This window comes from Pipistrellus kuhlii, unplaced genomic scaffold (genome assembly GCF_014108245.1).
Source record: "Pipistrellus kuhlii isolate mPipKuh1 unplaced genomic scaffold, mPipKuh1.p scaffold_m20_p_15, whole genome shotgun sequence".
NCBI lineage: Eukaryota > Metazoa > Chordata > Mammalia > Chiroptera > Vespertilionidae > Pipistrellus > Pipistrellus kuhlii.
The window spans coordinates 30,574,644-30,599,505 of NW_023425460.1; the positions used below are offsets into that span (position 1 = coordinate 30,574,644).

Sequence of the window (24,862 nt, forward strand, 5' to 3'; positions counted from 1 at the left end):
AATGCAGATCTGGGACTGGCTTACTCACCACCCAGTAAGGGGGGGAAAAAATACTATCTTGAGTTTGGTAGGAGGTTGCTAAAGATTTCACTGGTGGTAACTTGAAAACACAGCCAGGTAGAAGGATGCAGCCACAATAATTTAAAAGATATGGGTATGGGGTATTCCAAAAAGACAGCAGGGTTGCAGATTATTGTAAAAGATACTGTATATTGAGGCCCTGAAAAAAATAATGATAAATTAAAGGTGGTTAATAAGTAACTAAGGTTAAGTGTGACAGCCAGAGGACTTCTCCGATTATTTTATAAAGGTGCCCTTATATCTTGGAGTGGAAGAATACACACAGCTAAGCAAAAGACAGATCTGACAGTTCCCAGGCTTCAGGGACATTTGAATTGTCAATCAAAAAAGGTCTGTTATGGTACTATCAAGGCTCTGGTTGGAAAAACCTAGTAACCTGAAAAATGGGATGGGGACATCTGGATGGATGCCACAGATGTTGGAGCTGAAGAGCCTCCCTGAGCCCTAGGGGCTTACAGAATGGCCCACCTTTCCCTATGAAGAGGTAGCATTTGCCCTGTGTTAGCAAACAGTACAGAAGCCTCTCTGCCAAGACAACAGGTGCCCCCCTCAGGAACTGCTGCACTTCCTCTCCTGGCATCTCTTCTCTAGAATTACCCAGTTAAGAAAATAAAGATACTATATAGTCAATGAGTTGTGAGAATTAGCTAGCATGTAACTATAGGAGCCAGAAATGTACTCCTGTAATCAGACCTTGAAGATGTGTGATCAAGGGACCCAGGATGTAAGATTGATTAATCAAGAATTCATTGGTGTGGGGTTGCTTTCTTGGGACATGGGATTTGACATCCTAGCAAGGATTCCAGGGCTGGGGTGAATCCACTGCCAGGATAACATTTAGAATCCTAGAAAAAGTAATGGCCATGCTGAGCAAAGTAGAAATGCTTCAGTTGTCCTGGCAGATGATACAGGGAGGAATAAAAGAGACTGAGGGAAGTGGCCATGCTAATATGGATATATTTATAAGGCCAGAAAACTCACCAGAGGTCTGTGGTCCAGGGGAGAACTCAAATGACACAATTCCACCAAGGCCAGTAGGAATGTGCTGGCAAGAGAGGCACAGAATCAATAAGAAGTTCAGTAATGGCTCATATGCAGCCAGGTTTGGGCTTGTCAGTAACCAAGAAGATGAGATGATAAGGGCCAAAGCAACAGAGCTCAGTGGTGATGCTTAAATGCAATAAGCCAAAGGCTACAATTCCCATAATGGCCAGCAAGATTAGAGGGGCAGCCAATGGGCTTGATCAGCAGGGAGTTGTGGAGATGGTTAATGTAATGGAGCATGACATCCTAGGGCAAATAGATGGATAGCCACAGGAGGGTTACTTAAAAATCTACAACCACAGAAAGATGAAAATGAATGAGCAGGAGGCTGAGAATAGTCTTTCCAATTAAAGTCTAATCCCTTGCTAGTTCTTGGTCCTGAGCCAGTTTTCAGATCTAGAACCCATTAACTGAAGGCATGGCCAGATCTTTAGGAATAACACTGTAACATAATCTATTTATATAAAAGGCTAAGTGACTGTCTGACCCTCCTATCAGCGGGTAGCTATGATGCTCACCAGGGGCCAGATGCTCATCGCAAGAGCTGCTGAGCTGTGGTCACTTGGCAGCAGCAGTTCTCGGGTGATGCAACCCAGAGCCAGAGAGGAGAGAGCCCGATTCCCCGTGATTCCTCTCACACTCCAGGACCACTTGGATCCTGGGATGTCGAAGAGCCGGTTTCGGCCCAATCCCCGCAGGCCAGGCCAAGGGACCCCACCTGCCAGAAGGACCTTGCTCACTCTGCAGATGTCCTTCAAGCCGCAGTGCTGGCCCACATGCAGCTGGCACAGGAGGGACCATGGGAGGTTGGCTCCAGGGCGTGTTCAGCCTGTCTCTCCCAGTCCAACCCACCAGCCACCATCCTGGATCGCCAACATTAGTCCCTGCACCGGAGAGACTAATTAATTTCCTTTTAATGTGCACGAATCTGCACCAGAACACCAGTATCCTATGTGATAGAGGGAATATGCAAATTGACTGTCACAAAGATGGCGATGCCCATAGCCACAAGATGGCAGCACCCAGTCCCCTCAGTCCCACCCAGGGTCCCCCAGTCCTTTCAGCACAGTCAGGGGGGAGCAGGCACACGGTGTGGCTGGACCCGCCTTCAGCCCCCCAGCTGCCCAGGGCTACCCTGAGGTGCAGACAAGCCTCAGATGGCAGCTGCCCAGCCACCTGAGGCTCAGGTAACCAGGGCCAGCTGAGGCTAGCACTGCCAGCAGTGGCAGCAGCAGAGGTGTGATGGTGGCATCACCTTCCCCCAATTGCCCAGTCACCTCCCATCCCTGAGGGCTCCCAGACTGTGAGAGGGGGCAGGCCAGGCTGAGGGGCACTCTCCCCTCCCCCCAACTCCAGTGCATGTATTTTCATGCACCAGGTCTCTAGTATTATAATAATTCTCATTCCCCAAAGGTATTTACTGTCATTTACTCAGGGACTATTGATTGAGGAAAAGGGAATACCTATATATTTTAAGGAATATTTAGCACTGGGACTAGGGGAAAATTATACCTTGAGACCCAAAGTGTCAGTATGACCTTCATATTACAGTGGATATTGTGAAGGTCAGATAATACATGGAGTCCCAGAATTGTACTTAATGCAAATTAAGTGTCTACTATTTATTGACTGATCTGATTTAGTACAAGAATGTGCATAGAAAATAAGAAAAATGGTTCTATCCCTAGGACATAGTACAGAAAGTAATCTTCCAAGTATGAATTCTAGAAGCAAAAATATCATCAGCAAAAAGTGTTGAGTATGAGAATTACTGCTCAGAGATTGGAACTCTGAATAGAAATTTATTGAACAATAGAGGTTTATAGGAAAGATGAGAATTTCAAGACTAGTTCTTTCTTTAGGCTTCAGTAAGCTATTGAAGCCAAGAAAGAATTATGATTAGGAAAGATCTATCTCCCCTTCTTGTAAAGGCCCTTAACTTCTACTTTGCCTTTTCTCCATATGAAAGCTTACCTATGGTGGTATATTTCTAAGCTCCTAGCCAGAAGCATATGAATATATATCCGCAGTCAAGGGTATTCTGTATTAATAAATTAAATAAATGAGAATGATTTAATTCAGTGGACATAGCAAAAATTTATTCTTTTACAGTTTAATTATTTTTCTACTATAATATTATTTCATATATTCTTGGATTTTTATGAGACTCTAGGCCTTTAGTATTTTAATATTCAGACACTATAAATTCATTTAGACATTAGTACTACATCTGTGTCAATAAAGAATCAGAGATCTAATTCTCAGATTAGCTGCCTTTCTTGGAGCCCATTTCTTGCACAAATTTCAGTGATAAGTATCCCAATTATTTTGGATGAGATGCTTTTAGGATATACAGTATGACCTCCCTTGTAATGTATAATCCCTGCTCTAAACCCAATCTGTTATGAAAATTTCAGATTATATAATCCTTATAAAACTTTAAAAGCTCCTCAGGAAAGAGAAGTTTAGGTAAAATATTTTAAAAGTTCATGTTCCCTTGGACTTAAAAAACTCCACTTCTAAAAATTTTCTCTTAGGGAATATACAGAATTGGATAAGAATGTTCATCATAGCTTTATGTAATGGCAGAGAGAGAGAGAGAGACACTAAATTTCCAACAATAGGAAGTGAATAAATACATCCATAGAATGGATTCAATAAGTGCACTTCAGAAAAATATTTTTGACATGGAAATATTAACCTGTTAACCGAGCGGGACCTATAAATACGTCAAACGTAAACAATATCGGGAACGGGTAGGACGTATGAATACGTCCTTGAAATATATGTTGCTCCCCGAGAGTGGCGGTATATATTTTTTGTAATCTTTTTTTTAAAAATATTTTATTGATTTTTTACAGAGAGGAAGGAAAGGGGAGGGATAGAGAGTTAGAAATATCGATGAGATGAGAGAGAAACATCGATCAGCTGCCTCTTGCACACCCCACACTGGGGATGTGCCGGCAACCAAGGTACATGCTCTTGACCAGAATCGAACCCGGGACCTTTAGGCCCCAAGGCCGACGCTCTATCCACTGAGCCAAACCGGTTTCGGCTATTTTTTCTAATCTTTATCATTGTTTGTAAAATTTATAATTTTTTTATTCGATGTGTCCTTTTTTTTTTTTTTGTCGGTATTCTTTTCTATTTTTTTTTTGTAATTTTGCATTTTCCTTTGTGCTTTATATATATAAATAAATGAAAAAATATATATATTTCATTTATTTTCATTAAGTATAAATAAAAAAAATAATATGAAATTACGTCCTCCGGGCGTGACGTACTGACACGTCCTAGTGAAAGAGTACGCACCCATTACAGGTTGCGTCATTAAAAAGGGAACTCCCCGGTTAACAGGTTAATTTAGTGCTAAGTGAAAAATAGCAAATATATATAACCTTTGTTGTTTAAAAACCACTAAGCAAATAGCCCTGGCAGTTTCAATTCCTGGTCAAGGGATGTACTTGGGTTGCATTGGCTATAACTTTTACTTTTTTGTTTCTTTCCAGCCTTAATGGAGATCTTTCAGATTAAAATTAACCTTAGAAAATCTGGATAATCTTTTGGATAAATATATATCTATAATAGATACACATGTATACACATACAGGAGTGGGCAAATGTAGGTTTATACTTATGAAATTGTGAAATGCAGAGTTTATTCTTGTATTATTTATTATTATTTTATGTACAACTATAAACATTTTTACCACCCTTGTACATACATATACACACATATTCTATTCTAATCCTTAATGTCTTCTCTGCCTTCACTGTATCTATTTGGATATACACATATATAAGGAAGTACCTATGTACACAAAAAATTACAGTGAAGACAGAGAAGATTTTAAGTACCAAAATAAAAAAATAATTAAACAGGAGTACAATGATCAACTTTTATAGTTCCCCTAGGCAAGGCTAATATAATATTTAAAAGAAAAATTACTCTCTGCTACACATGTTGAGCAATGTTGATGATTCAAGAAAGCAGAAGCTAGAGAACCACTATGAAACCACCAAAACAACTATTAAACTAGCAGCATCAACAGCAATAAAAACAAAATATAGCATTAGGTTTAAATGATTGGATCAGCTCTCTCTCTTGCATCCTGGCACTTCACTATATTTCTAATGTTAGTGTGTGGGAGAAACCTCCTAAGTGAGCTGCACAATCAGATCAGAACTCTCAAGAGCTTCCCACTTATCCCAACCCCCACGCACCACTAATTGCATCCTCCTTTCTTTTAGCCTTCATGGGTCTGGCTGGTGAGGTGTGGGCTTGGTCAGGGGAAAGAAGTAGGGCAGATGCTGCAGTTTAAGTGAAATCAGGTGTTGCCTTCTCTGACGTGAGATCTGGAAAATCTCAGTACTTAAGTAACTGGCATTGGCAACTGAATACTCAGTCTTCCCCACTAGGCTCAATCTTCCCTTTTCTTGAAAGAAGTACTATTTAGGTTTTCCCTTTTCCTCTTACATTGCCAAATTCCTCTTTAGAGGCCATTGAATAAGAATGTCCATTTTGTAGATATTCACATAACATGAGTCTAAGCATGTTGGGAATGGAAAGGTTTTTGGTAATAGAATATCACAATGTCAGTAAAGCACTGGCTAGTGTTGGTGATTCAGGCTTCTATCTGTGGAAGAAGTATAAAAGATTTCTTGGAGGAGTGGGGAGGAATGAATGACTCCATATGCTGCTATCTACAGGCAGAAACACGGCACACAAGTTCTATAAAGTCAAAGCATTACATGGGGCTGGGAAAACATTCTTAGGGTTTCTTTTCTTCTTCTGCTAATTCAGTCTGGAACTACTTCACCTCAAAATTTCAATCCAGATTGAAAGAAACATACATGTGCTTGCACACAGCTGATGTACAATCATCTTTATAGTATTTGGATGACCTGCATAATGTGCCTCAGCACTCTGTTACTTGGGTTAGGGAGCCTTCCCATTTAGTACCCTTCAATCCCATCTCCACACTAGTCCCATCTTAGATAGAATGTGGCTCCTTTGGGAGAGACAGACCCACACTTACCCAGAGTATCAAGATGAAAACATGGATCATTACCCAGTCCCAATTCTCTAGTCTATGTGGGACAAATGCAATCTATAATATGATGAGGGCCAACAGTTCTGAATTAAGTTGCTAACTAAATACCAAATCAGCAGAACAACCTCAAAACTTAAAATTCTGAAAAACTAAACAAGGACTCCAGGGAAAGAGAACTGGACTAAGAGCTATGGCTAAATCTTCACTAAGAATACTCTCCCACTCCACCACTCTATCAGTGGTCGGCAAACTCATTAGTCAACAGAGCCAAATATCAACAGTACAATGATTGAAATTTCTTTTGAGAGCCAAATTTTTTAAACTTTAATTTCTTCTAATGCCACTTCTTCAAAATAGACTCGCCCAGGCCATGGTATTTTGTGGAATAACCACACTCAAGGGGCCAAAGAGCCGTATGTGGCTTGTGAGCTGCAGTTTGCCAACCATGGCTCTAGGTAATCTGACTCAGGCCTATGGATTCATCTAAAACTATATGCTAATATTTCAGTCCAAATTTAAATCTCCAGTCCAGATCTTGTCTCCTGAACTGAAGACTGGTCATGTCAATCATCTCTACCTAAATGATGCACGAACATTTCAAATGATACATGAGAAAAATAAACTCATCAGCCACCCCAATAAACATTGCTTTTCTTTTCTAGTCCCTGAACTGATATAGTCATTTTTCAGTAAACTTGAGAATTATCCTACTTTCCTTCATCACCTATCAAAACCAAAGTGAATCAAGTTCATCTTCTAAACCTTTGCCAGATTCTTTCTTCCTCGGTCCCAATCACCTCCACCCTCATTCAGGCCACCATATTATTCACCCAAATAATTGCTACAGCTTCCCTGTTTAGCACCCTTCAATCCTGTCCACAAATGAGGAGAAAAGACAAGGCTAATGGCTAGATTTAACAAATATTAAATACAAATACAAATAATGTTATTTAACAACATAAGCATGTACCATGTAATATTTGGGACATATTTAGGCTAAAAAATTATTCGTTGCTTATTTGAAATTCAAATTTAAATGGGTGTACTGTGTTTTACCTGGCAACTGTTGTTGAGAAAGAAGTAAGCTGAACTGCCAAGAAGAGATAAGAGGAAGTCATAGAATGATCACCTGCAATAATAGCAATGAGAGCCAATGAAGAATGTGATTTTTAAAATAAGGTGATATAACTGAGCCTTGAAAGATAAAGTCAGAATTACTGTAGTGACTCAGAGACTAGGGATAAATGGCTTCTAAAAGGAACGGACTCCAGTGTCAAATGGCACAGACAGGTAGAGAGTACAACTAAAATATTGAGGGTGGGAAGTTGGGGAGATGATAGTGAGGTATGTCAAATTAAGATGGCACTCATAGTGTCTCTTTTTCTGAATTTCTATCAATAAATATTTTACACATTTTTTATTGTCATAGAACCAAGAGAGTATCTTATGTTCTTATATTATATATAGCATTGTGCTCCATGTTCTATTATTTTCCCATAACTCATGACTGATTTCTTCTTACAATATAAAGATATAATGGATGTTGGAATTGATAATGGAGTGGGGGCAGGCATTATTAGAACCTGGAGGAGGGAGCAAATGTAATGCTATTGCAGATACTCAGTACAAAGCTCTAACAAGAATCCACTGAATTTGGCCATCAGATGATGACTGACGAGCTTCAAGTAATCTAATACTGTTGGAAATGGAAGCCAGACTGCCTGGTGTTGAGGACTGATACCAAGCTAAGAATGTCGACAAACTATGTGTTTGGCATACGTACTGTGAAAGATTAGAAGTGTTAACAGGTGGATTTTTTCCTTATAAGGAATCCCTACCCAAATAAAGATTTGTATGCCTTATTCACAAGTTTCAAATATTAGATCAAAATGCCTATTACTAAATGAAGTTGGCCTCACATAAAAATATCTCTACAAAACAAATGCAATTGTGTCAGAGATAATTCTACTTAATTATATAACTCCTTTAGCTCACCACTAATATAACACTATTTCTTTTCAAAATAATTTCATACTTATTTCTCATATTATATTGCCTAGAGACTGAATGTTTGAATTTAGGTCTAGAGAGATGATATCTGTGCTTAACACTTGCACAGATACACAGAAACAGAGACATGGGCCAAAGTTTTCTGATGCTTAATTCTATACCCTTCCTACTGAATTATTCTTCCCATCACTTAATTTCTAGTTCAAGTTTTCCACTTATCTAATTTTATTTATCTGGCATGCATAAAACAACAATGGCTCTTTGAAATTACACTGTTATGAATATTTTCCATGCTATATCAGGTATGAAACAATTAAAAAATTATTTATCTCTAGACTAGAATGAGAAAATATGTTCATTATAATTTATGCTTCTTATAAAACGAAATATAACTGTCAGATGAACTTAAAAGAAGGACTTATATATTAATGTACTATGAGAAGCCAAAATCCTGTACCCACTGTTTCAGGTGTATAGGTACTTCTGCTAGAATATGGTCTCACCACACAATCAAAAAGTTATCTTTTCAACCAATAAGTCCAATCATTAGCCATTTATTTTTATCTTCCTTTATCAAGGTGGAAACAGTATTGGTGTATACTTCATGTAAAAATATTTTTTTATCTCTTTAGACACAAAAAGAACAAAATTAAGACAACTTTAACTTTGTTTCTCTCCCATTCCAAACATAGAAAAAAGGGACGGAGGGGCTTCTCTACCTAGTTCTATGTATATAACTCCATATAAGCCAAACAAAATAAACCTTCAAACTTGCTTTGTGGCTAGGCCAATGGGGAACAGCCTTCTTACTGAGTTGGAAAGAATAAAGGGTATTTTTGAACTTACAAGTGCCTGAAAAAATCAAGTCTGCAAAGTGCGGTTGGTATTTGTATGCATTTTAAAGAGTCTAATGAAGCCCAGCTCCTTACAAATTCCTACAAAATATGAAGAATGGGAAATGGTTCCTGCCACCCAGGGGTCAGAGTAGTGGTTATTTCTCTAACTAATTGTACAAAGGAGACCTGTCATTTAGAGATAACTCCAAAGGAGACCTGTAATTTAGAGATTGCATTAGCAAGAACACCACAAAGCCAAAGAATTTACTCAGAGAGACATTTAATATGGAGTAAATAGAGGCTCAAAGAGAACAGCTTTGAAGAAGGGCTTTGAAAAGGTTGGAAGAAGATGAAATGAGAAATGTTGTTATTTAGTGTTTTTAATAAACAAGCTAGTGGCCTGATGCACGGGGGGTAGGAGGTGGGTTCCCTCAGCCCAGCCTGCACCCTCTCCAATTGGGGATCCCTTGGGGGATGTCTGACTGCCAGTTTAGCAGCCAGACATCCCTCTCACAATCTGGGACTGTTGGCTCCTAACTATTCACCTTCCTGCCTGCCTGACCTCCCCTAACTGCATCTGCCTGCCTGCCTGATTGCCCCTAACTCCTCTGTATGCCTACCTGATTGCCCCTAACTGCTGTCTTGCCCCCAAGTGCCCTCCCCTGCAGGCCTGATCTTGCCCCCAACTGCCCTCCCCTGCTGGCCTGATCTCACTCCTAACTGCCCTCCCCTGCCAGGCTGATCACCTCTAACTGCTTCTGCCTCGGACCCCCACCACCATGGCTTTGTCCAGAAGGAAGTTGGAGTCTGGAAGATGGCCAGTCAACCTGGTCTAATTAGCATATTACCTTTTTATTAGTATAGCTTATATAGGATAGGATTGCTTAAATGGAGGGGAGGGAGCTTTTTCAGCAGGAGGAGATGCTCTTGGCAGACAAAAATATATAATCCCTATATCTGGACTGATAGCCAGCCATATATGCATTATACTGCCAAGCCGGTCATTAAAAAATTGAACTGCTTTCTTACACCTTACACCAAACAGCTGTTACCCTTAAAACCCCTCCTCAGTCCCCACCTTAGGTTCTGCCTTCACAGTTCACCTAGATTGGTTCTGATTAATCAGTTTTGATGCCAATCAGCATCAAAAGCTCTGCCTCCTAGGCAGCCATTGGCTCCTCACAGTTCACCAAGATTTGGTTCTGATTGGTTGGTTTCTATACCAGTCAGTATCTCTAGGCCTATCTCCAGGCCTGATAAGAGTGGCAGGGCTGATCAGCAGCCTCTGCAGCTGCTGCTGAGGCCTGGAGAGAAAGAGAGGCCAGGGCTGATGAACAGCTGCCACAGAGGCTGTGGATCAGACCCTGCTTCTCTCTCTAGGCCTCTCTCCAGGCCTGATCTGCATCCCCCTCGGCAGTCAGTGCTGGGTGGCCATGACTGCAGGACTGATTTTCAGTGTTCGATCATCCATTTGGTTGTTTTGGACATTACGGACCCTGGCTCTTTATATATATACACACACAGATGCTTGCCTTAGCTCTTCTTCAGCATGCCTCCAAATGTGACAAATCTCATGCCCATGTTCATTCACAGACAAAAATATAACTTGAAACATGAAATTTTTCATTAAGATAAGCCTTCAGGACAATGGATTATTATTAAAATGTGTGAGTGCCCTGTTTCTGCCAGCATGGTAGACATTCTCTACATATCTACTGCTCTATGAACAGTCCAGGATAGTTTGGATCTCAGATATTCTCCCCTAATTGTCATACCAGCTAAATTTGGAAACTCTATTCTTTGCAATCTTTAATCCATGCCCTATCTCTTCAGGCCTTGGCAGACAACACTTGGATGTTAACCCTTTTGGAGTCATTGGTACTTTCTATTATAAAATAAACTGATTCATGGAGTTGAATAAGTTTTTTTTAGTTAATAATTTTAATCATTCTTAGGCATACAGTTCATTGGCATTAAGAACATTCACATTTTGTGTCTGCCATTCTTATATCATCTACAACTCCACCCACTCCATGATTATGAGAATCTCACTTTTTAAGTCAGACATCTAACACTTCAATTTTCATCTAAATTCACATCCTTTTTGCTCTAAATCCTCAATTCCTCTTTCACAAGAATCATAGTATCTCTTTCTCTCATTCTTTAAAGGAACTCAATAACTGTTAGCTCATTGATTACATCATTTATGTGATCTGACTGTTCCCAGAGAAGCTGTGCTAATAACACAATGAATTCTATTTCACTGACTTTCAAGTTTTATTTGGACTATTTTCTTGACATTTTTTCATTGTTCTCTTGTACCTTACTTAGGTGGGACATATAAATCCAATTAGGTTTCCAATATCATAATGGTCTTTGTAGAAAAGTAATAAAGAGCCTAAACTGGTTTGGCTCAGTGGATAGAGTGTCTGTCTGTGGACTGAAAGGTCCCAGGTTCGATTCTGGTCAAGAGCATGTACATTGGTTGCGGGCACATCCCCGGTAGAGGGTGTGCAGGAGGCAGCTGGTCAATGTTTCTCTTTCATTGACATTTCTAACTCTCTATCCCTCTCCTTTCCTCTCTGTGGAAAATCAATAAAATATATATATATTTTTTAAAAATAGAAAAGTAACAAAGAAGTTCTCTATATCTTGGTGATAGTACCTATATATATAAAAGCCTAAGTGACTGAATGACTGAATAACCCATAGACCAGTCACTATGACCCACACTGACCACCAGGGGCAGGTACTCAATGCAGGAGATGCCTCCTGGTGGTCAGTGTGCTCCCACAGCATGAGTGCCATTCAGTTGACTGACCTGTTCTGGCAGCCCACCAACCTGGCGGCAACCACTCACTCCCTCAGTAGTCCTGCAGGTCCAATCTCCAGAGAACAAGCCAAGCACCGACAGACCAGTGCTGGCTGCACCATCCTGACAGCGCTGCCTGTTTCCTGGAAGCTGGCCTTGGGCACTGCGGCCTGCTTCCTCTCCCTAGACTCTCCGCAAGGAAGAAATGTTATAAAAGCAGCTACCAGGCTGCTCTCAACAACTGGCACGAACATCAGCGGGACGGATCTGGGTCCCAGGCCAGCAAGGTTGTCCCACCACCTGCTGGGAGGGCTGATTGTATCGTGGACCACCCCACTCGGGATGGGCACCAGACACAGGGCTCATGGCTGGTGAGTGCTGTTATGGCTGTGCAAGATTCTCCTGATCAGGACTGACTGGATGCAAGCCTGCAGCAGGTGCAGCAGGGCCGGGATGAATGGGAGCGGCAGGCAGGAACGGCAGGCAGCATTGGACTGCCAGTCGGCCCAATCCCCTGCAGGCCATGCCAAGGGACCCCATCTGTGCATGAATTCATGCACCGGGCCTCTAGTTTAATTATAAAAGTAATAAAATAAGCTCTAGTAGCCTAAGTGAGGAGTTTCTCAGCTTGTTGCAGCCACTCATTCAAGTGTATTGCTGGGAAAATAAAAAAGTTTTGACTCTTGAATCACTGTAAAGAACACAGGAAAGCACTGACTATTCTCTTCTTTGTCACTGCTTTGACTATGCTCTCATCTCTCTGATAGATTCCTCTAAGCCTCATTTTACCTTTCTGCACTAAATGGGAATATATTCTAAGACCTACTCCTCAGCTTGAGTTCTTTTACAAGCTTTAATAGATGACTAATTTATATGACCTCAGCCTACATCTCTACATGAGATGCTCTAAAGTCAGTATCTCCAGTCCATAATTCTCTGACTCCAATAATCTTCTAAACTCATCATCATCCTCCCCAAACTTTCTTCTGCTCCAGAAATCCTCTGTTTCTATTAATGGTATCATCACCTCCATGGTCGTTCTATCTTACACTACAGCCTCATCCTTACATTTTTAAAATCCCTAACTCCTATACTCAATTCAATAAGAAAAGTGATTCCTCTTAAAAACATCTCTTATTTGCTCTATTCTTTTACTAGCTCCACTGATTGGGGACATTACAATTTCACAGCCTAATTAATGCAATAGTTCATGTGGTCAATCAAATATAATTTCTAACACATATTGCTTAATGAAGAAATCAGAAAGAGTCATGCATCAGCACTCCTTCAGCTAACACTTAGGAGAGTTTAAAAAGACATAAATCTTTTTCTGAGACAGAAAAGGCAAAGTGTTTCTTATTGGTAAAGCATGTTAGTTTATAACTATGTCTGACTAATGCAAACATCTGATAATCTTCAAAGAAATCACACAAACCAAATCTGAGTACAATCTGGGCCCTCTCAAATACAGCTCACATTTCCCTAATTTTACAGTCTGTATATAAAAACTTATACTCCCATTATTACATTTAGAGGGGTCTTCAAAGGTGCCATAAAGTTTCAGTCTTGATAGCCTCCAATTAGTGCCATAGCTACATAGCTCTGAAGTTCCAGTTTACTAGTTTAACATGCAAGCTAGAGCTTATCTTAACTGAGAACATTTATCTCTAATGACTGGTTTCCCTTCTAAGTCCCCAACTATACAGAACAGCTAACTTCCAGATTTTAGTTTTCAGATTTTCTTTTGCAATCTACACTAAGTGGCCAGATTATGATTTCTGAATGCATAATAATCTGGCCACTTAGAGACCCAGTGCATGAATTCATGTATGGGTGGTGTCCAGCCAGCCTGGCCAGGGGAAGGGGACATCGGTTGTTGGCTGGCCTGCCTGCTGGTCAAACTTCTGGTGGAGGGGACAATTTGCATATTAGCCTTTTATTTATAAGATATGCAGTGGCCAGATTATTATGCATTCAGAGTTCAATAATCTGGCCACTCAGGGTAGTAAATGGTCCAGACATCTACCTTCCTATGTGAATCTTCCACCAGAGAACACTCCATTGACAGTCACTCATTCTGGTCACTCAAAGTGTTGATAATATGCAGACATAAATACATTCACTATAGTTTCACTTGCTTAACAGAATCTTAAATATAACCTCAGTGTCTATTCATAAGTGGGTAGCATAGTGGGTAAGTGTACAGATGAAACACAACTGCCATGAGTTGTTAATTCTTGAAATCAAGCAATGGTTCATTATACAAATCTTTTTTTCATACGTTTAACCTTTTTTCATATTTTTTAAAATTAAGGTACAGACCTATTCTAATACAGGGTTGAGCAAAAAATAGGTTTACAGTTGTTCACTTGAAAAATAATACAAGAATAAACCGTTTTGTGTACTCACAACTGTAAATCTACTTTTGCCTATCTGTACACCAGAAACAATTAATATTGATCTATCTGTTCTCACAGAATGGGGCTGCGATATGCTGTTAAGTGAAAAAAAAAAAAAAAATACAAGTTAGTAAACATAAACAGTAAGAATAGTATGGCTCCATTTGGGGGTTTTGAAAGTTTTATGGGTTTATAATTATATATGTTGCAATCCTACCTAATAAAAGAGTAATATGCAAATTAACCATCACTCTGCTCAAGCCACACCCACCAGCCAATCAGAGCAGGTATGCAAATTAACCCCAACCAAGATGGCTGCAGCCACAGAGAGCAGTTGAGAGGCTTGGGTTTCCCTGGTAATGGAAGCCAAGCTTTCCACCTGCCCTAGCCAGCCTAGGCCTCCACTCAAGGATACAAAGTTTCAATTATAGGAGATAAATCCCAAGAAAAATGGCAGCAGCCATGGAGCTGGAAAGAGCAGGCTAGGGTTGCCCCTGGCAGCAGAGGAAGCAAAGCTTTACATCTGCCCTTGCAGGCCTAGGCCTCCACTCAAGGCTACAAAGTTTCAATTGTAGAAGTTAAATAAATTCCAGATACCAGGGTCTCTGCTTGGATCACGGAGTGGGGGGAGGGACGTGGGTGGCCTGCAAACCACCACAGGCCCCTTACTCAGACTGCCTCACACCCCAAGGGAACCCCACCCTGATCCAGGACACCCTTCAGAGCAAACCAACTGGCCCCTGCCCATGCAGCAGGCGTCTATTCTATGTAATAAAAGAGTATTATGCAGATTGACCATCACTTCAACACACAAGATGGCTGCCCCCATGTGGTCAAAGATCCTGCCCCTATGTGGACACAAGATGGCCACCACAAGATGACCAGCAGGGGAGGGCAGTTGGGAGGCACCAGGCCTGCAAGGGAGGGCAGTTGGAGGCGATCAACCCTGTAGGGAGGGCAGTTAGGGGTGGCCAGGCTGGCAGAGGATGGAAGTTGGAGGCAAATAGAGTGGCAGTTAGACATCAATCAGTCTGGCATGGGAGTGGTTAGGCTGGCAGGTAGAAGCAGTTAGGGGAAATCAGAAAGGCAGGCAGGTGAGCAGTTGGGAGCCAGCAGTACTGGATTGTGAGAGGGGTCCCAGATTGAAGAGGGTGCAGGCTGGGCTGATGGACACCCGCCTACCCCGTGCACGAATTTCATGCACTGGGCCTCTAGTCACAAATAAAGGGCTGGACAGAGACCCACCAAATTGACAGCTAACCTTAGAATGGATAAGAGTGGATGATCATGTCTTACTCTTCAGTAAGGTTTAAAATTTACAGCATCTGTTGTAAATTTAAAAAAAATAAAGAGAATAATTACATTAACAATAAAAATCTGTAGTGCTACAATGATCTGGAGGCTGTGTTTTGTGAGTATTAAATACTAAGGAATCCTAAAAGGATATATCTATATTTCAAAGCATATGAAAAGTAAAGTCCATTTATCTGACCTACTACTCTCTCAAGGCATTAACTTTAACTACTTTTCCTACCTTATCTGGGGCTGCCTTCTCTTACATCCTGGCAATGTTTTAGGTAATTCTTTGATCTTTTCTTGTAATAGGCAGAACAGATGTAAGAAAACCATAAAAGATTTTCAGACCAGAAAAGACTGGTCCAAATTCATGATTTTCTTCAAAAGCATAATCAGAGTCAATTTGTGTTTCCATGGCAACCAGTAGCCACTAATTTTCTGCTTGACCCAAAGACATTCCTACTAGTCCCCTATTTGTGCTACAGAATCTGCACCTTTCCTTGCTTTTTTATCTACTAATTTCTATAACCTTCAGGTACTAGTTTTCTTGCCTTTCACTACCTCCCACCATGTCTAGGTCTAGTGCCTTCCTCTATCATAGCACTTGTCATATTATGCTGAAAATGTTTACCTATCTGCCTATCCTATTAAGACTGTAAGAGGACTGCAACCAGGAGTGGATCTGGATTTTGTGAGTCCTGAAACTAATACAACTTCGGGAGCCTTCTTTAATAAAATAATCCTATAAAATAAAAGCCTAATATGCTAAATGTCTGGTCATCCAGTGACCAGTTGACTGTTCAACCAATCAAAGCATAATATGCTAAGGCCACTCAACCACTTGCTATGACGTGCACTGATCACCATAAAGCAGACAGTTGACTGGTTGACCTATCACTATGATGTGCACTGACCACCAGGGAGCAGACACTCTGACCAGTAGGTTAGCTTGCTGGTAGGGTCCAGCAGATCAGGCGGAGCAAGATGGTCTGGACACACCCTGGAACCCTCCCACGGACCCTTCCTTAGCCAGTCCCTTAGCCTGGCCTGCACCCTCTCACAATCCGGGACCTCTTGGGAGATGTCAGAGAGCTGGTTTCAGCCCAATCCTGCAGGCAAGGCTGAGGGACCCCACTGGTGTACGAATTCATGCACCAGGCCTCCAATATAAAGTATAAATACAAAATTGTGTATAAACATTATGTTTATTTATAAAGAAAAAAGAAATCACAACAGATTAATGAAGCTTTAAAAATTAAGATTCCTTTCTTCTGAAAATTCTTTAGACAATTTACTAGAAATGTGTACTGATTGCAACTTGGCTTGCCTTTCCCATACTATGACTCATAAGGGCCTGTGCAAATGATGAGTCCTAAAATCTAAACTTCATTTGCTTCATCATAAATCTGTCTGACTTCTTTATTGTTGAATTCTCAGCAAGCAGTTTAGTAGTATAGTATTCATATTAGGTCTTCAAAATATAGCTGTGAGGCATGAAAGCAGAGATAGATGGATGCAGCCTCCTTTTACCAACTCTGTTATAAACTCTTCAATGGCTTTCCATTACTCTTGAGATGAAAGACTACTGTATAACATACTCTGGCCTTCCTCTCTACAAGCCTTTTGAATTCCTTGCTTCTTTACTTAATATACATTGGCTTCTCACCGTCTCCAGAACCTGCCCATACAGTTCCCTCTGTCAAGACCTCTCTTTTTATATTCTCTTACCTCAGTTCTGATCCTATTTTGTCAAGGAAGACTTGTAGCCTTGGTTAAATCTCCCAGTCATCTCCCACAGTATGTCCTACTTCTTCAAAAACACTTTTCACAATTGTAATTACAAAGTTTCATAAAAAGCAATTTAATATCTATTTTGCTGCTGGAATGAAAATTTCCTAAAGATAGGGGTCATAGTGTGTTTATTTAATGTAGCGTATTTTCATATTTAGTCTATTTAAAATATTTTACAATTTCTGTTCTGTGAATCTGTTGTCAGGTCTTTCATAACTGTCTGCTTATCTTATCAATTATTGTGTTAATTCAGTGAGGATATGGTTACCCATAGATTATCTGGCAATATTTCCAATTGACATGCACTGTCCTAATTCCTATGATTTGGAAATGGAAAAGATGAGAATAAAGGACTTCTCTAGGAATTCTCAAACTTTATTGTGCACAGGAATCACCTGTGGAACACATATTAAAAATACAGATATCTGAGACCCACCCTCTGAGATTCATGTACTAGTGTCAGGAATCTGTCTTTTTTTTTTAATTAAATATATTTTTATTGATTTTTTACAGAGGGAAAGGGAGAAAGATAATTAGAAACATCAATGAGAGAGAAACATCAATCAGCTGCCTCCCACACACTGGGTATGTGCCCACAACCAAGGTACATGCCCTTGGCCGGAATCGAACCTGGGACCCTTGAGTCTGCAGGCTGATGCTTTATCCACTGAGCCAAACCGGTTAGGGCAGGAATCTGCTGTTTTTTAATATATATATATATATATATATATATATATATATATATATATATATATATATAAAAATTGATTTTTACAGAGAGGAAGGGAAATGGATAGAGAGCTAGAAACATCGATGAGAGAGAAACATCTACCAGCTGCCTCCTGCACACTCCCTACCGGGGATGTGCCTGCAACCAATGTACATACCCCCGACCAGAATTGAACCTGGGACCTTCCAGTCCGCAGACCAACAGTCTATCCACTGAGCCAAACCGGTTTCGGTTGGAATCTACCATTTTAACAAGCACTCCAGGTGAGTCTTATGCAGGTTGTCCATGAACCATAGTTGAGAAATACTAGTCTCTTATGAGATCTATAAAGAAGCATTTTCCAGGAAAGCAAATATCATACAAGCCACATATATCATTTAACATGTTTTTTGGTATCCCACCTGGTGTGGTTCAGCAGTTGAGTTTCAACCTATAAACCAGGAGGTCATGGGTTCAATTCCCAGTCAGGACATATGCCTGGGTTTTGAGCTCAATTCCCAGTGTGGGCTCACAAGAGGCAGCCAGTCAATTATTCTCTCTCATCATTGTTGTTTCTCTCTCTCTCTCCTTCTCCTTCCTCTCTGAAATCAATGTTTAAAAATGTTTTTTGGTAGACCCCATAATCAGTTTTCCTGAAAAATGACTGCTAACTAAAAATACATTAGGCATTTTGGGATATAATGATACAATAATATGCTTTTGCATTAAGCTGGTGCTCTATGAGTCAACAGAGTTAAAGATATTTTTTAAAAAAGTATCATTTCTCCCAAGGAGTAATAGATGCCCTAAAATAATTAAATTAATTGTATTATTCATTGTTATTAAAGTAGAAAACCCTTTATCTTGTGAGTTACAATTATCATCTCCCCATAAATAACATTATTTGTTGTTATCAGCCATTTGTAAGGTTGCACTTTCCATAGATCAGTTTCCTGGCCTTTGTTTTGTGAATTAATTGATAATAAATGGTTATGTTCATTTTAATGGTATTTTTATTTTAATATGTTTTTTAATCAATCAAGAAGTAAAAATAACCAAATTAACCATGTTGGAAATGAAATTTTAAATTCAGAGGTAGAGAAATTACATTGTTATGCAAAGAGAAAGAGCACCTGCTATGTATTTTGTATATGAACTCATTTCAACACTTAAGGTAAATTTTACTATCCTAATTTCAAAAAAAGGGGAAACGGAAGTTTAGAGTCTACATTCTTGTCTACATTTTCCCTGCTAGTAATTAGTGAAGCCAGGGTTTGAGTTTGTATAACCCGAAAGGCCTCGCGCATGTTAAAGTGTTTTATGTAAATTTTCCTGTGAAAATTTTCCAATTTATCAAATTTATCACTAAGTACTTTTTTATTTTTGATGCTGTTAAAAATAGTTTTTAAATTTTTTTTTCCCAGTGGTTTGTGGAAAGTATGTAGAAATATAATTGATTTTGTAGCCTACAAATTTGCTTAGTGCACTTATTAGTCCTATCAATATTATTGTACAGATCCAACCCATATAAGCATAATTGTCTATTTATTATTTTGTTCCATGTCAGGTAAAAATAACCATATGGATTTTCATCAAACTTAGAAGCCAGGACTTGATTATGCTAATAGTCTATTCAAGAATGACCAAAGGGAAAGGCCACACTTAGTAAATTACCAGAAACAGAGAAAACAACCAATTAAGGAACACATTAATGGCAGATATACCAAACTGAAATGTATAGCCTGCTTTTCATTTGGGCAACTCTATGTGTTATGATGCTCCATTGTGAGAAGCAGCAAAAATTTATTTAACTATAATAAATAATTTTCTTTAGCAATAGGAAAGCCAGACAGTAAAATAGCCATTATTTATTGTTTCTTAACGTTGTCTCTGCCCCTTCCTGTTTATCACTGACATAACTTATTATTATGTTATACATTTGTGGCCAATAAATTTTAAAATAACTCTGAGATGTCCATTCTTGGTTATGAAGATTCATTCTATGTAAGATCACCTTCCTGTTGCTAGAAAAACTGAATTTTAAAAATCGGTTAGAAGACAATGGAGAGTTACCAAGATAGTCAGGACCTAACGGGCAGATGCATGAAAGAAGGGTACTTTATTGAGTTAATTGTTGCTGGCTTTGCTCTTAAAATCCTTTATTTTACTTTAGTACAGCCCTTGCAGCTGCATTGAATTATTGGCTTATTTCTCTATCTTCCTTAGTAGCCTATATATTTCTTAAGGTTAGGAATTTTCTCCATACCTCCCTCCCTTTTATTCATTCAACAAACATTATGGAAAACCTACTATGTGTGAGGCACTGTGCCACAATATTATTTAGAAATCTGATATTGAGAAAAATTGATATAATGTGTGTGTGTTCTTATTTCCAAAGGTACAGTGCAAATCCCATATACTACTCAAGTTATCATACTGGAAATCTCCGCTATAATAATTACAACAGAATAGAGATACACATATCTTACAAAAAAAAAAAGCATGTTTCTTTATAGTTTATCAATCAAAGAAGGTTTGATCCAATGTTTGGATGTATGTGAGGTAGAAGAGGCAAAGAAGGTTTTCTTGAAATCTTTAGCAATGTCTGAGCAGAACTTTCCTAAAGAAAAAAATAGGTATTAATACTACTATGACGAAAGAGAGAACATACAGCCACTGGGAAGGTCATAAATAAAGGCTGAAATGGGTATGTATGTAATTATTTGAGAAAAGGCTGGAGAATTCTAAAAGGCCAATTACATAGTTCCTTAAGAGTTTCCTTTTCCTCAAACAAGGCTGGCTCCTTCCTGTCATTCAGATTTCAGCTTCAATGTCATCTATTCAAAAAGGTCTTTGCTAACCTCCTAGACTAAAATTTAGTCACTGACATTAAATCCTATTCCCTCTTCTTTTTTGTTAACAAAACTCTCAATTTTATTTACCTTAAGCAGACAGTGCTTGTGGGGAGATAGATGCCATTCCCAGGAGATGAATCCTATTGTCTAAGTCAGTTATGGTGGTCTCATTACAGATTTGTTTAAGCATGAGCATGTGACACAACTCTGGCCAATAAGACATGAAGGAAACCTACTTCTGGGAAAATGTCCCTTACTTATGAGAATGGAAAAGAGAGAAATTCTATATATATATGTATACACATCCCTTCTTTTTATCTCTTTGTCATGGGGCATAGTCATAAATGCATGTGATGCCAGAACAGCTGCAGATGGAAAGCACCTGGGTTCTTGATGATGTATATGACCACTAAATTAGCCAGACAGAACCACCCTACTTCCAGACTCATTATTTAAATTACTCTTAATTAATTGCAGCTGTTACTTACAGTTGAAAGTTTATTTTTTTTTTTAGTAATTTCATCGCATAATTGCAGTTCGAGTCTGTGAATAGTATCTAAAATCATTAATTATCATATATTTGTTTCTCACTAAAATGTATGTGCCAAAGGATGAAAAGACTTTGTCTCTGTTGTACAGCATTGTGTTCCAAAGGTTTAGAATAGTGCCAAATACATAGTAGATGCTCAGTAAATATCAGTTGAATGAGTACATGAGAAAACTCTGAAGTCTGTATTGTGTAGAAGAAAGAAAACTGACCCTATTTTTAATATTCGTTTACTACACTTAAAATTTTCTTTAATTTAAAATAACAACTCTGAAAAGAGGGTAAAGACAAGACCTAACAATGAGATTCATGGAAGTATCTTTGTGGCAGATTTAAAAGTTGGCCACAACTTCTTTGACACTTCTCCCATTGAAAGATAGAACCCATGTCTTCTGTCCTTGAATCTGGACTCTGTATGCATCAGTTTTTAGGACCAGGTCTCTTAGGAAACTGGCAGTTTCCACTTCCTCTCTTTTTGCTCACTCTTGATACCAGCAGCCATCATGCCATGGAACGATCCATGTGGAGAGGAACTGAGACCCCTAGCCCTCGGCTCCAGCAGGCATTGTACTAGCTCCAACTACTGGCTATGTGAGTCAGCAGTACTGGAAGAGGATCCACCAGCCCCAGGATAAGCTGCCCAGTTGGCTGATACCACATGCAGCAGAGATGAGCAATCGCTTGCCAAACTGAAAACTTGAAATAATTATTGTAGTAAACCACTAGTTTTGGGAATGGTCTATTATTATATAGCAATATATAACTATAATAGCCTTCAACAGAAAAAAAAGATGCTTAGATAAGAGCAGCTTTTATGTGGTTACCAAGGTAAAACAATAATGGTTATATAAGTATGGTAGCTGAAAGACAGAAATGAAAGGTTGAATGAATTGTATATTTTATTATGTGGCAAAAGTTAATAATTAAAAGCTGCTTTAAGACTGTTGGGGATGTGGTGCCACCAAGGAATCTATCTCTCCCCCCACCCCTGTAGTGATTAATTTTATGTGTCAACTTTGCTAGGTTTTGGTACCCAGATATTAAGTCAAACATTATTCTAGATGTTTCTCTGAAAATATTTTTTTAGATGAGATTGACATTTAAATCAGTAGACTTTGAGTAAAACAGATTACTCTCTATACTCTTGGTGGGCCTCGTCCAATGAGTTGAAGGCCTTAAAAGGAAAAAAAGACTAAACTCCCAAGGGAAAGGAGATTCTGCCAGTGGTTGCCTTTGGACTTGAACTGGAACTCTTCCATAGGTCTTTAGCCTGCCAGCCTATCCTACAAGTTACAGAGTTGCCATCTTCCACAATTGTGAGAACCAATTTCTTAAAATTCTCTCTCTTTTTCTCCCCTCTTCTCTCTCTAAGCATATTGTATATATTTATACATATTTATGTATATATACTAATATACACTGCTTCCTCTTTGCATAAAGCTTAGTAGTTTTCAAATATATTCATATGTATTTTCTTATTGGATGACTACAATCTTGAAAGGTAGAAAAAGTGAATTTTCAAGGATGCTGAAGCATGGAAAGAATAAATAATTTGGAATAAAGTAACAAAGCTTCTAAGTGTTAGAACCTTAACTAGAACTCATAATCATCAGATTCTTGATACAGATTATTGATACTATATTATCCTATCCTCTTTTCGAACTTTGACATATTCTCATAAGGGCTTGGATTGCATTTTCAAAGTGATTTTCAACACTATCTTGAATTGTGAAAATTTTACCACTCCAGTATTCTCCAATATCACTGGGAATCTTAAAGTTATTTGTTTCTGGCTGTTCTCATTCATTCATTTATTTAATTTCAGCTAGTCAATAAATATTATCCACTATGTTCCAGGTATAGAGAAAACTAGTGAATGAGGTAGATTCAATTCCCCTCCTAATAGAAATTACATTCTAGTTGTGAAGGACAGAAAACAATAGTAAGTGTAATGGAGAAGGGGAGGAGGAAAGGGGTGATTAAGAGGAGGAGGGGAAAGATGAAGAAAAAAATCAGGGTAAGAAACAGGATTTAATGAAGAAACTATTTTTACCTCTCACTATTCTCAAGAGTATGCTTTCCTCTATTTAATGGGCAAAAGACATCTATGATTCAGAAACAAAAGGCTTTAGTCTGAAAATAGTAAGTTCAATGACAGTCCTGAACCTCCAGGATAAAGGAAAAAGAAAAGGTAGAAGGATTTACAAAAATTATCCTTAATACTTCCTAAATCTAACACTATAGTAAAAATGTTCATGTAGACACAAGCAAGACTTATTAACAAAACTTCTAACATTATGAAAATTTTTCACTTTAACCAAAAAGTTTAAAAAATAAACAGCCATAGACTTGATGGTTTAAAATATTCTTTAATTTATCATCCTTAGTTAAAAGCAAATACACATTTTAGCCCTAGAGAGCATGATTCTCCTCTCAGAATCGACAGGAAACCAGGGCCATGCATTTTCAATAGTGGACATAAAATTCAATTTGAGTCACAATAGTCCATGCAGATTTTTCCCAACTTATTTTTATATTAAGGCATGCTTGAAAAATTTCAACCCAGATTAGGTTTAAGTTTCCCAGACTTAGTAAGTAATTGCTGCAGTAATGAGTTCTTATGTCTTAATTTGGTCTGCTCCAGATGTTAACATCTAGATTGTTTGTTTTTCATTCTCCACCCCTCAGCATTTCTTTATAAAACAGTACATTTGTAAATACTCTGATTTTTATATGGAAAGTGTGTGTGTGTGTGTAGGGGGAGGGGGTAGTGTTTTGAGAAAGCAGGGACAACTAGAGTAGGCAAGAAGTTTTAATCTCACCTATTATGTCAATTTGACCAGCTTGAATGCTGCAGAGAAGCTGGGGGAGGACCAGTTTTTACCTTCAAAGAAGCTATACTGGCCTTTCTATATTTGCAAGATGGTGTGGTGTTAAGGAACATGCATTCAGAGCTGATGGTATGCTTCCCCAAGGCAAGGTACTATATTGGTGGTCCTGTTTGAGTGGGAAATGAAATCCCTGTGGCAGAGTTGGCTGTGCTATATACCACAACTCAACTTACTCCCTTCCTCCCATATTTATTGAACCAAGGGAATGAGTCCCATCCTATAAACCAGCACAACTGAATAACAGTTAGGGAAAAATTGGCTTATACATCCAAGCTAATAAAGTAATGTACTGATAGAATATATTAGTAATAACCTGCATTGTAGACCCAGCTGGTGAGCAGCTGGATGGCAGCTGGGAGATCTGGGATTATTCTCCAACAGATAACGCAGACCTTGCTCAAGGGCAGTGGTTCTCAACTTTTAATGTGCATGAAAATCAGCTAGAGTGCTTTCTAAAAATGCAGATTCCATGGTCACAGGCCTAAGAATTCTGAGCCAGAACTTGGATAGAGCCCAGATATTTTACCTTTTCAATAA

The 24,862-nt window shown here is 39.0% G+C and overlaps 1 protein-coding gene across 1 annotated transcript in view; it reads right to left on the bottom strand.

Annotated features, from left to right (window-relative positions):
* Positions 1–24,862, bottom strand: part of HPSE2 (heparanase 2 (inactive)) — a 439,765-nt gene that overhangs the window by 204,075 nt on the left and 210,828 nt on the right. The window lies entirely within an intron of this gene.